Source organism: Sebastes fasciatus, chromosome 24 (assembly GCF_043250625.1).
Source record: "Sebastes fasciatus isolate fSebFas1 chromosome 24, fSebFas1.pri, whole genome shotgun sequence".
In the NCBI taxonomy this organism is placed as follows: domain Eukaryota; kingdom Metazoa; phylum Chordata; class Actinopteri; order Perciformes; family Sebastidae; genus Sebastes; species Sebastes fasciatus.
The window spans coordinates 17539825-17553896 of NC_133818.1; the positions used below are offsets into that span (position 1 = coordinate 17539825).

The 14072-nt window shown below is 40.0% G+C and overlaps 1 protein-coding gene across 1 annotated transcript in view; it reads left to right on the forward strand.

Annotated features, from left to right (window-relative positions):
- Positions 1 to 12207: 12207 nt before the first annotated feature.
- prox1a (prospero homeobox 1a) overlaps positions 12208 to 14072 on the forward strand; it is a 43587-nt gene continuing 41722 nt past the window's right edge. Inside the window, exon 1 of the mRNA XM_074627433.1 lies at positions 12208 to 12519. The gene's annotated coding sequence lies outside the window, so the exon portion shown is untranslated. The remainder of the gene's footprint in view (positions 12520 to 14072) is intronic.

Sequence of the window (14072 nt, forward strand, 5' to 3'; positions counted from 1 at the left end):
TTATTGGTTTCAACTTTTCTTTACATCTCTGTATCCCTAGTATCCTGCATATCTACTCTACTTTCTCCATTCAACCAGCTGCATGTAGAATTATGTCATTTATTACCGTGAGTGCTTTGGTGACTACTTTAAGAACACAAAACCAACGGTTCTTCACACGTTGTACTTTGTGTGCCAACAGGTCGAACTTTATAACCTCACCCGCCAGATGGAACCATATGAGAAGCCGTTTCGTTTGGAAAAAGGGGCAGGCACTTTCATTAAATACTTGGCAGGTGATTGGATGAACCATCTGTCAATCAAACTCTTGCCGAAGCCAGTCAGGAGAAGAGCGAAAACATTGTATTGACTAGATTGCCCCTATTGTCACTGATACCTGATCCAGCTATTTGAATCAGTGTCGGCCCGATATCCGATCCGGTATCGCGACGAAAAAGGTACATAGATTCAGAACAAGATCGAGTTTTCTGAGCTTTCTCACCGTGAATAAAGGCATCAACCAATCACGTTGTGCGGAACAGGTTGAGTTGCGCCTATATCTATGAAACAACAACACGGAGGCTCCGTAGTCCGAACACAGACGTGATCCACTCCTTCTGTTCTTACCTTTCATAATAAAAGCCCTAGACATATAATATTCACAGGTGATATTTCGCATTTCCGTGTCATCAGTGTGTAAAGGCCTTTATTCTGGAAAACATACAAAGCATTAACAATTGATTCAGCCCAGTTAAATACACTATGTGTACCTGACCAATCAGCAAACTACAGGAAGTGTTTTTATGACGATGTGACTGAACACTTTTAAACAAAAAACCTTGCTAATAAAACTAGGTATTACAGATACAGTAAACTGGTGAAGGAGGAATTTGACAATGTTTCCAGATTAGATATTTTGTTTTTTTCTCCCAACATATCGCAATTCATTTCACACCGATGCTTATAAAGGGCAATAAATATCTTGCATCAAAGTGATATAATTCTAACAGAAAGTAAAAGGACAAGTAATGACAGCCACAGAGAAGTTACATATACAGCTTCACCGCAGCTAATATAATGAGCTAACAACGTCAGTGATGCCATTAATTAGGAGCAATATAATGTTCCAATATTATTACAGCAACTGTATCACACTATCTAGAATGCAATTAAATAATACAAAGAACAACATCGCACCGCACCATTAAATATAGAAATCATTTTCTTTGCAGTGAAATAAAATGCAATGATGTGATCGTTAGATCTTAAATACATTCCTTCTAGACATGTTTACTTCAGCTAGACTGAGCTTTAGCGTTTAATCACCCTGTTACTTTACCTCGTGTGTGTGTGTGTGTGTGTCTCTGTGTTTAATACCCTAACAACCTTATTACTTGCCGTGTTTTTTACCTTAAACTCCTTCTGTGGTTAAATGGGAGCACGGCTCGGCTCTAGCTCGCCCTTAGGCGTTTCTTTACGTGCTCAGTTAAAGGGGCGGGAGGTAAAAGTCTGTAATTCAATTTCAATTAAAGGAGAGAAGAAGAGGAAGCTTTAATTGATTGTCGTTATGCCAGAGCTGAGTGAGTGTGTGAGTGCAGACACACACACAGATGTCCTACTTTCTCCTTGCTTGATTATACCGTTTGATGGGGGAAGCATGAGGCGCGTTCAGACTGATATTATTACATGAAATAGCAAATTAAAAATGTGAACTTATTTACTAAAAGTTCTAAACAACAATGTACATCAGATAAAAAAAATGCTCAGGTTAATTCATGTTTATCTTTTGTGATTTTTATGAAATGATTGTTTAATCCTGTCCAAAGCTTATTCTAATGTGCCAAAGGCTATCATTATAATACCCCATGCAAATATGGCAACGTTATTACACTGAGCGGAGTTTGATCCCCAAAGTGATGGCTACTCACAAACGTCCTGAAAGTCTGCCGATCACATTGTGTACAAAACGACACGGGTCAATGAGTAGATGTAAAAAAAAAAAGAGCTTTTAGCAAGTTTGCTCTTTTTTTTTTTATTTCTTTTTTTTTAGACTTTTTATCCTTTGTTTGTTTGCATTATTTGTGTTGGGATTTTTATTCGGCATCTCCTCGTCCCTCGTCGGGCTTTTATTTTTGGCTCGGCTACAAGGCGTTAATGAAAGCATTTCAAGCAAACATGTTGATTTTTGTTTCCATGGGGATCCAGGAGGCCTGACAATGTCACAGAGGCTCCGGCCAACAGACGGGTGGAAAACACTGCCGCCTTTTTCCCTCTTTTATTCACATTGTGTCCCTCTATTTCTCCTCAACTATCCATCTCTAACTACTTCTTATATTTCTTTAAACATCTCTCACTCTCTGCTACGTTTGTTTCCCCATATTCATCTGTTTAAGCAGCTCCGTTTCTCTTTTTCTCCGCCACTTTTCTCCTCTTTCCCTTTCGGTTTCTGACCCTCTCTTTCTTCCTTTGTTGTCGTCTACGTGTGAAGAGCTGTGATAAATAAAGACGAGCGCAGCAGTATGTGTTGGTGCGTTTGAGAGACGGACGCCAGCCCTCTGATAGCATTGTTAGCCTCTCCACCTCTCCTCACTCCACTGCACATCCAGCTACAGGCTTTCTTCCCCCCCCCCCCCCCCTCTCTCCATCCATCCATCCAGGCCCCGAGCCAGGAAGGCGGCTTCGGGGGCCAAGTCAGGCCAGGACGGAGGCTTCATTGTGGGGTTGCAGGGGGCGTCGGCGGTGGAGGATGAGGAGCAGGGATCCAGGCCAAGCCCCAGACCCAAGACCCTGATCTGGCTTGCCAGTCGGCCCACTAAAGGGCCTTCGTGGCTGGGCACAACATCAGGGCAAGAGGGGCGGTGGAGGCTGGAGGTCTCAGCAGCGGTAATGGCGGTGGCTAGATTAAGACCTTCTCTTAGAATCCGCACAATGGAGGAGGTCTACATGCACGCACACACAGACGCATACACACCGCCTCTATTCAGCTGCGTCCATGTCGCCCATCAGAGGCAGAAAAAGCATGAATAAATACATGAGCAGTGTAGAGCTCCATAGGACTGATAAAAAGAAAGAAAAACACACATGAATTACAGGAACTGAAAGAAAGAATGGTAAATTGAAAAAAGGGAACAGATGAATAATTTTGATGGTTTTGTACGAGTAATTGTGATGGGAGGGGGGGGGGGAGAAAAAGAAAAGGGAAAAGGAGGGTGATGAATTATGAAAATCCTCCAAGTCCCTGAGCTCAGGAAATGGAATAATTAGGAAAAGTTAAAGAGCCAAGTTTGGAAATTAATGGCAGAAATGAACTTTCAGAGGCCTTTGAGTTATTGTGCAGCAGTATCAGGTTCACTGTACGGTTAGGACTGTATTGGCCTGCCTGCACTCATTCAAAGAGAAATTATCACATGCTTATGTGCTGATGCAATTATTCCGACCACTAAATCAAACATGCAATCAGTAATAGTGGGGGTGTAAGAAAATATCGAAAATATCAAGTATTGCAATATTATGATTTGTGATACTGAATCAATTCTCAAAAACACTGTATCGAATTTTGATTAATAGTTTACATGCAAAGATTAACTCAATTAATAATTTATTTCATAAATGCAGAGCCCACTTGTCTGATTGCATAAAAAAGTAAACTTTGTTTGAACTCCAATTTTATGCATATGGCGGTGTGTTCTATTGACAGTTTTCCTAAAATTAGATTTTCTTTTTTAATCGCTTTGCTCACTGTATCGCAATATATTGAATCATAACCCCTGTATCATGATACGTATTGCCAGATACTTGCCAATAAACAGCCCTAACTACTAAGACTACAACTAATACAACTTCTACCACAGATACAGTTTTTATTATTACCTAACACGCCACTGCTACATCTCCTTTAACTTCAAATAATAGACCAACAATTACAAGCACTATTGTAAGTATCACAACTATTGCTGCAACTATTGTTGCCTCCACCACTACAGCAACTCAGGGCTCAACAATAAGGATTGCCCACTTGCCTGAGGCAAGTAAATTGCCACATCCGGCTAGTAAATCTAGCAGCTCACTTGTCCGATCGGGCGATTGGTAAAAAAAGAATTAAACACAAAGTTGTATTTCCAGTGCTGGTGATGGAATTAGCTAAAGAGTGAGCCTTTTTATATATATATGGTGTTATTGTTTTACCACTGGGCACCATTAGGTACTGGTAAAGACAAAGTTCATGAGCTGAAATGCAAGCGAGCATTTGGGTGGCGTTAGAGAGGATGTGGGCGAAACTCAAACTATGGATTGCTGACTTTTTATGTTTGAGAGCAAGGAAGATAAAACATGACAATTAACTGTAATGTTGTTATGTGATAACCACCAATAAATAACTTGTATTTGTATAGGGGCAAGTTAAAGTTGACTTTGGGCAAGTAAATTTCTGACCCACTTGCCCGACCGGGCAACATTGAACCCTGCAACGACCTGTTTTACAAAGAGTCACTTCCAGCACCTGACTGGACTAAAGCACCAGATGTCATGTAACTGCAGATGCACAATACGTTAATGTGAAAATCATTTTTTTGAAAATGCTGTTGCAAATTATCCACCATCCATAAACCTGGCCACAAACAGGCCGTGCATTTCTGGGATAACACTTTATTTTAGTTGCACAATGTCTAGTTTTCAGAAGAAACAACACTTCTTTCTGAAAAACTATGTTGCACTGACTCAAATCGCAATGCAAATCTCAATGTTTTTAGCACCAAAAAAAAAAAATCTATTCACCGTCATTGTATTGGGGTGCAGACAGAAACCTCACAGATGGAGATATTAAAACCCGGGCATATAAAATCACCTACATGGCTTTATACCACGATAGAGGAACGTGAGAAAATGTGTTTGTCATAACATTTGGTTGGACCAATAGTTTAAAGAGAACACAGGAGTTTGAAGAGATGGAGACTCACGTCATTCTTTAAACCAGCTACTGGGTGAGGTGACTTTTGATATTTCTGTGCTTAAGTTTCTGACTTTGTTAGGCTAAAAGCCAAAGAACTCACCAGCTCTGGTAGGACAGACAACAGCTCAGTACAAGTAATGACGCCGATTGAGCAAATTGGAAAACTTTCAAGACCTGTTTTGGTTTGTTTTGAATAGTTGGCAGTCATGTTATCCATCCATCCATCCATCCATCCATCTATTAACTGTAACCACTTATCCTATTCAGGGTCACGATCCCAGCTGACATTGGACGAAGACGGGGTACACCCTGGACAGAGTCAACAATTAACCCAACCTGCATGTCTTTGGACTGTGGGGGGAAACCGGAGCACCCGGAGTAAACCCACGCTAAAACGCTGGGAACACAAATACGTTATATACAGCTGAGCAGTATACTCAGATTTAAACTTTTACACAAGGTCGCACTTTAAATTTCCTGTTGAATGTTTGAACGGTGCTGGCCAATTAAAGAAATCCTGCTAAAAGTTCTGTGTGTAGAAAATTTTCAATAAAAAGAAACAGCAGTATGCATAATTGAGTCATGTTCTGGGCTATGTATTTCTTTTTTTAGGGGAGTAGAATATTTGTTTCATATTGATGTTTTTAGATGCAAAGTGCAGCCATATAAATGTATTATTAAATTGTTTAACAGAGGGTAAAAAGTCGGTGTTGGATTGGCAGATCCTCAAGGTTGCGGTATATCTATATCGGACATGCAGACGTGGGGTTGAGCCATCCTGACCTATAACATCTATATAGGCACATTTATTGAACTAGTGTGTCTATACTAAGTATGCAAAATCGGCTCTTAAGAACACTTATTTTTGGAGCACCAGGACAACTTTAACTTTTGAGTTTTCCAGCACAATGTGAAGACACAATTCAGGTCTTCAGGTGAGGCACAAACAGGTGTAATCTACATAAAGAAACCATGATCAAATATAGACTTGATTACATGAAGCCCAATTAAATGCAGCCAGTTGTCACATTATCCATGCACACATCAATGCCCTCGCCTAATTCAGTCACACAATACGCAGCAATTTTCAGCCTTACGAGAGTGGCGGGAGAAAGGAGAGCTGAGAAAAAGCAAATAGAGAAGATGATGTGTGTCAAAATGTGCTTTATTGAGCACTGTTGGTTTTTTCTTTGTGTCAGCTAATGTCTGTGTTTTTGGCCACAGAGGAGAGTAGAGGAGCCTCGGTACCTGGTAATGTCTGCAATAAGACCTTTTCACCACCTCTTACCTCTTCACCCATACCATACGGTACTTCTCTAGTCAAAGTGTGTGTGTGAACGTGTGTGTGTGTGTGTGTGTGTGTGTGTGTGTGTGTGCGTGTGTGTGTGTGCGTGTGTGTGTGTTTGCGTCACAGCTCTCAGAAAGGACCCTGGGACCCTCCTCGACAGTGAGAGCTTTTAGCTCTTCTTCGCTAATGTCCTGAATAATGGCATCTTGATGGAGAGAGAGTAGACGAAAAAGAGAAAGAGGAGAAAAAGAGACGGAGAGGGAAAAGAGACGGAGAAAAAGACAGAAAGAGAAACCTCTGCATCCATCTGTCTTTACCTTCAGACCTCCATCAGTGGGAGGCCTATCATTATTCCCTCTCTCTGCCTTTCTATTTTCATTATTCCCCTTTTTGTCTCCTTTCTCAGCATCATGGTGATCCACCACCAATATATAAAACACACATCTCAGCGGGTCCGTCCATATGTAAGGAGGCCGTATGTGGCGGCCAACCTTTTAGCAAAGTGAACTTTTCATGACATCGAGCCATTATGGGGAAGAATATGCTGTTTTTAGCAACATTACCTGAAGCCACTAGATGATCCATCAAGATGTGGCGCCACTAATAGCTACTGAAGTCCAGGAAAAATAACTTTTCGGTTGAGAAGTTAACTTTTCCCCTCCACACATATCTCAATACTTAGGTTTGTAGTGTGTCTTGGCGTGTCGCTCCTCCAAACTCACCCAAACTTCCTCCGCATTTGTCATTATTTAACTATTTAGATTTTCTGACTAACCCTTTGCAGCAGAAAATAGTCCTGTAACAATCCTTAAGAGATGTAGCGCTGACGTCATTGGTGCTACGTGCGTGTCTTCTTCAGTCTATGGTTGAAACAGAAAAGTGGAACTGGACTAAAACTGTTCAAGACTTGCAAGATAAAACTGAACCTGTGGTAAAGGACTGAGAGACATTGTCTCGTGTGTCTGATTTAGTCACTTGTCATGTTAAAATGCTCCATGGAGGGCTGATTCTTAGTCGACTAACACTCATAGGTTCTTGTCGATGAATCGATATTGAATATTTTCTGGTTTCTTTCCTCCTCTATGACAGTAAACTGAATATCTTTAGACAAAACAAGACATTTGAGGACATCATCTTGGGCTTTGGGAAACACTGATCGTCATTTTTCACAATTTTCTGACATTTTATAGACCAAACAACTATCGAGAAAATAATGAAAATCAATGAAAATAATTGCCCTATTTATTTTACTAAATTACTACAGCCTGACAAACATGGAAAATGCTAATACTGATAATTGAGAATGGGCCTTTTTTTTCTTTCTTTTTACAAAACAGACATTATTGAAATTAAAAGTTATGTATGATGTACTGAGGGGACATTTTACAGTTGAAAAACACACTTCCGTGTCCGCTTTCTGCTGGACAAACTATGTAACAGTGACACTTAATTAACATATTTTTGGCATTTCTGTACTGGAGTTTCTGACAGAGAAATACACCGGGATCTATTAGGACTGTCCTCGACCCAAAGAAACTCTAAGTCGGCTAACACTCATACGATTATGTCGACTAATCGATGAGTTGATTTAATCTATGGATCTGTTAAACTGAGTTTCTCTACAAATAATCACACAAAAGCACCACTTTAATCTGGTGTTTACCAGAGATGTGCTCAGAAGTTTCTTAGAAATAACTCACTCGGCATGAAAAAGCATAAAAATGACTAATCGACTAAAGAAATCTGAGTCGACTAAGATTTCTTTAGTCGACTGAGACCAAATCCACTGATTAGTCAACTAATTGTAAAAGAGGGAGCAGCCCAAACCTTTAAACCCCCTGAAAAAAAGATGAATTCACTTTCTATCATTTAAAGTGTGTTCTTTAAAAAGTGGTTTAGGGTGAGATTCCCACTGGTGCAACACATGTTGAAAATATATGAGACTATAGTAGTGTAAAGGTGTCAAAACGACGTGTAAACAAAGTACTGCAAGACCGCCGAATAAATCATAAAGATAGCCTGGAGAAGGGGCGAATTCAGACTCTTTTTAGGGGTGCTCAAGCACACCTAAATATCATCTCAGCATCCATAAAAACATTATTTTCAAACCCTCTCAAAACGCCGACATTACCGTCTTTAAGAGGCTGTAGCGGACTCAGTGAAGGACTCAAATAACGCTCCAAAGATAGGCTCAATTTTGGCGCGTCACAGCGATTTTCAAAGGGGTCCCTTGACCTCTGACCTCCAGATCAGTGAATGTAAATGGGTTCTATGGGTACCCACGAGTCTCCCCTTTACAGACATGCCCACTTTATGATAATCACATGTAGTTTTTTTGCATCGCAGTATAAATATTCCATTATATTTTTGTTAACATTTTGAATCGTCACCTGCATTTTGTGTTTTAATGATAAATAAAGACATTTGCACTGTAAACTTGATGCAGAAAAGTCAGAAATTGGTGCAAAAAAATTCATCAGAATGTAGGAAATGAAGTGTTTGATGCTCACCAGACCCCCCCACTTCATATATATCCCCCCCCCCCTTAGACGCAAATCCTACGCCCTTGACTTTAGTAAAGCATATACTAACATTTTATTAGTTCTTCCTTCTATTTGCATCATGCACGCCGTTAAATACCGACATCGATTTCTTGAAAAGTAGATAGATGGATTATTCATCCCCTTGGGGAAATTCAGGTGTCCAGTAGCTCATTAGCATATAAATACAGATTACTTAAAAGCAAAGCATATGAATAAATAAAATAAAAAGTAGCACCTAGTCCTTGGGGGATTAGCCTACTGCACAGTGTCCAGTAGGTAATAGTCATGGGTATCCCATTCAAAAGTATGTGAGAATAATGCTTTCCATTTCAAAGCTACCTCAGGTGTTACTGTATTCCTTCTCTCTTGTGTGAAAACGGTCACTCTGGATCAGACTGTCGGCTAAACGTGAGGCGTATTGTGCTTCTTTTGTTTGGATTGTCAGTTTGTCTCTTTGGTTAAATCCTGTGATATTAGCAGCAGGAGGTATTTGGGTTGTAAGGTCACTCTGGGATGTCGGCGTTCGGCTGCACTGAGTAAACGGGAGGGACGGTTCGGGGTGACTGGCCATGACCGAAACACACACACACTTTCTCTCACACACTTTCTCTCTCTGGCTCTTTGTGTGTGTGTGTGACTCTCTCTCCATCACACAAACACTAGTGGGGGTCATCGCCACATCAGGCGAGTAAACACATGCAGGGAGGTCAACCAGTTAAACATTTATTTTCTACTCTTGATTGTGAAAATATTTCCAACACTGAAAGCATTATGAGACACTTTCTTTAGAGGTCTTGGTCAATATGTAGCTGTTAAGTAGCAACACCTCTTATTTTTTTTTGTGTGTTTTAAATTTAGGAACTGCCCTTCTACTCCTTTTGGCTTTTTTTTCTTCTGTAAATGTCCTTTTTTTCTGTAGTCTAATTTCTCCCATTTTCAGCAGCAAAGCTGTATGAAAAGCAAAATTGTCCCCTCCTCTTTACAGATAACAGGATTCTTCTCCACATCCATACAGCACCGCCCACTCCTATTTTGGCCTCACAGTCAGGAAACTGTTTGTTTTTTTATCCAAATGCATATTTTCCAGAAGCTCTGGAGCCTTATTGTCTCCTCTAAACATTTTCTCCTCATAAAGAGGAAATATTCACATTCATTTTAAAGTTACCAAACTACAAAAAATGGCATTACCCAGGGCACCTTTTTCTCAAATAGGTCACATCTTTTACAGCAATAAATGCAAGTTTGTGTGTCGCATTGTGAAGTTCACGTCTGCGCCAAATAATTGGCAAAAAGAGGATCATTAGAAAAAAGGCCTGTTTGCCTCTGCATGCGACCTGCCTAAAGCACGGAACACACATCTGTCTCCTCGGGGGGAAATACTCCATTTCATTCCTGTGTTTTTAATATTTATCTTTTCTCTACAAATTAACCCCGCACGGCACGCTGAAGAGGACGCGAAATAAATTGTATAACTTCGTGTAAATGCCGATTATTCCCGTGCGTAATGAAGTTAAGAGGAGAGACGCCGGATAAGTGGCGCTGCTGCCGTGCACAGAGAGGATACACACAGAGATACAGAGAGAGGATCCGATGATATTTCATGATGGAGAATCCATTTTTTGAATGACCTCGTTTGAATACAATGTGTAAAGAAAAATAGTTTCATCTCAATAACTTTGGATTACAAATGCGCTTTATTTATAGTAGGAAATGAGTTTGTTTTTTTATTGCACTGCATACCTCTGCATGCAGCAGGCTGCACAACTCTACACCCAACGAGTCTCATCTAAATCATCTTAAAATCATATTTAAAAATCAAACCAAAAATGTCTTTTCTCGCACATTCCCTCTTTATTTTCTTGGGAAAACATTAAAATACAGAAACATCATTTTCCACCTGTTTTAAACCAGGAGAATTTAACACTCTCTGTCTTGTTTTAACTGATATTTTTTTAATATTTTACAATCTCTTTCGCTTCATACATTTTTGTAGTGTGATTAACACATGATGCGTCCAAATTCTGTCTTTTATTTTTTTGTTCTACCTGCATGCGCACTCAAAGCGGTGAATCATCAGTGATTCTGGAGGAGGAACGTGCTTAAAGATGCAACAACTTGTATTTAATGAGTGTAATTTAATTTAAAGATCAGGGTGTTTCATAAGAACTGAGACGAAGGAAAGCTGATATTTTCATGCAATAAATCAAAAATCCGGATCTTTAATCCAGCAGCCTGTTTCTCAAAAGGCCTCAGCGTGGAAATATTGTCCTGTGATTGTGTTTTATCCGGTGTCTTCAGAAGGACGGACAGACGGACAGCTCTCTGGATGGAGCTCGAAGTATCCTTGAGCCAAACATTATCAGCTCCAGGTTGTTGTCTGACCTCTGATCTCCAGAGCAGAGGGGAAGTTTCCCCTGATCACAATTTATATGTGTCATTTTTCTGCGTTGTGTGGAAAACTTTCTTTGAATGACAAAGGAAGCTCCGCGCAAAGAAGCGCACGGTTGTTTCCAAATAACGCACAAGCAGTACAAGCAGTTACAAGCTGCATACATTTATTTAGATAGTTTCTGACTTGTAGGAGTGAAGAGGAATGAGAAGAAATTCAAAGATTTTATTATAAAACTGCATATAGAGTTGAGTGCATGCACACAATGAAACAAGACATTTTTGAAAAAAAAATGTGAACAAGTTATTTTTTTATTTAACGACACAAACCGGGATGTAAGTACACATGTTAAATTTAGTGCTTTGATTTACTGATTATTTGTATCACAAACTGGTTAGCCTCCTTTTAGTCATAAAATAAAATCATGCTTAAACAGAGAAAAATTGACATTTTATGCCCTTGAAGTCTAAATTAAACTAAGTTTATTCTAGTGTAAGGCAGGCTTCTCGCTGCCTTAACTCTAAACGTACGTGTTACTGAATTAAACTACTGTAGGGCTGTGGGTGAAGCAAGAGCTCCGGCTGTGCAACAGGATCCACTTTAATGACTCAACTCCAGCGTAGGACAATTGAACACCCATAACTAACATCCCTTCTTAACTTCATATCACTCCGCCAATCTTAATGATCACTCACTTTACAAGCAAGTAAGGTGAGTGATGATTATATAGTTCCAGATCTAACTTAAGGAGCAGAATACAATATGTATAAAATAAGTCTTTATAAAAATAAATCTAATGTTACACTACCAAAAGGTTTTTTTGCAGCTTCTCCTCAAAAAGAGAAATGTTGAACCTGACTCTGACTCCAGCTGACTCTTCTCCTCTCTCCTCTCCTCTCTCTGGCTGTGCGCGCTGGTTTTTCGGGTGCATCCTTATAAATAAGATCCACCCGGTGCTCCTCGTCCTCTTATTGGTCAGGTGGAGTCGTTACCTCACTCCGTGGGCCGGTGACGCAGCGTCTTCACGTATCCTTCACACGCGCGTCTCTTCTTCTTTCTTATTGAGAGTCTTGCGCAGAGAGTACCGGACGGACCGGGAGACGGTGCGCTCGAGACTAAACACTACCAGCACCGGGAGGAGAGGCGGCGCGCTAGAGCAGCCTCTCTCTCTCTCTCTCTCTCTCTATCTCTCTCTCTCTCTCAAACGCTTTCTCTCTCTCACGCCCGCGCCCGTGCACGCTCCTCCTCCGTCTCCACTTGGCTTCACGGTAGTAAATGACGGTGTTGTTGATGTGAACGGATCTGTCTCCGGTGTTCGCTCCTTTTCTTCTTCGACGGAGCGACTTGGAGAGAGAAGACGCTCGAGAGAGAAGTAAGTTATTTATTACCACTATTATTATTATGGTCACTCGTGGGCTCTTATATATATATATAGTATGTGTGTAACTTTCCTTCCACTGTTAGAGTCGGTCCATCCTCGGAGACACATCGGGGATCCAGATGGTTTTAGATTTTTGAACGATTTTCCGAAAGTGTTTCTGCTTCAGATCGACTTTACGCGCGTTAGTGTCGGACTGCTGGTGTTTGTTACCGGCTGTAAGAAGGAGAAATATCTCATTTAAGTTGGTTTAAAAATTAAAATCAGCTTTTTGTTCCCTGTTCGCTGCACTTTGGTCGCCAGTTTGTGGTTATTGCAGAGTTCATATTGGATTTACGCACCTGCCGTTGGATTTTGGATTTGGTGTTTTTTTTCATCGGCTGCTGATTTTAAAGTCCTACTTCTTATTTCTCAAATTAACGCAAACTCTGACAGCGGCTTCCAAATCCAATAAATGTCTTTCAAGAAAAAGCCCTCGCCTTTACGAGACAAAAAGACTATGATAATAGCCCAAAGGCTTTAAAGCTCCTGGCATTCAGGTGCAAAAAAGAAAAAAGGAACGAGCCATGATTTCTAGAATAAAAGGGGAAAACTCTAGTAACCACATTGAAAAATCAAAAATAGCAGAAAAAGTTTTTTAAAATATTATCAAAATTGATATGACATAGAAAGTCATAAAAATGAAAGTAAACTATATGTGGGAAGTGATGGATATTCAAGTTTCATTTTATTGATCTGTCATTTCATCAGAAATGAGTCTTTCTTTTGGCACAGCTCTTCGCCACTTTAATACAACTTTACAGGCTTTATAATAAAATAATAAACGGCTTGTTTAACATGGACATGTGTGTCAGTCAGAGCTGCCGCTGTCGTGTCATTATCGCGGACTAAATTGTCGTTTGGACTACACGACAAAACCATCTCTCTATTTTTTTGCCGTGCGTAAAAGTAGCAGCTTGTGTTTTGTGTCAGGCTCTGGACACACAAGTAATGATCCACTTCACACTGAAGCTATCAATAATAACCTCGTCATTTGGCTCCTATTAGAGGTGCACAAGGGAGTAAAAGGTGTGCTAATTATGACCTCCACCAAGTATAAAAAGTTACATTTCCAAAAGCCATTTTGACCTTTTGTTCTATTTTTGTCATTTTAAGATTTGTATAAAATGTTAAAACATCTACATATGAAGTATTCAAGATGGTTAAAGTGAGTTTTAGTTGAGAAATGAATTTAGCAAAGAGCGACCACATTCTTTCTATATGGAAATAAGCCATTTACAGTTACTCATCAGTTACTTCCCATTTCAGTTCTCAATTGAAGAGCAAGTTATTCCTGCTCTTCAAATTGAGATTAAAACTGAAGTTTCTGTTTTGATACATAAACCACACACACACTCTCACATCTCCTTTCAGTGCTCACCTTTAAACGGTTGTTGAACTCGTGATGAAGGCATTTGTGTGTTTTACGGATGCAGACAGTTCTGTTTTTACACTGATGACTGTTTTGACCCTCGATTTGACCCCAGACACAAATTTCAAAAGTTTCC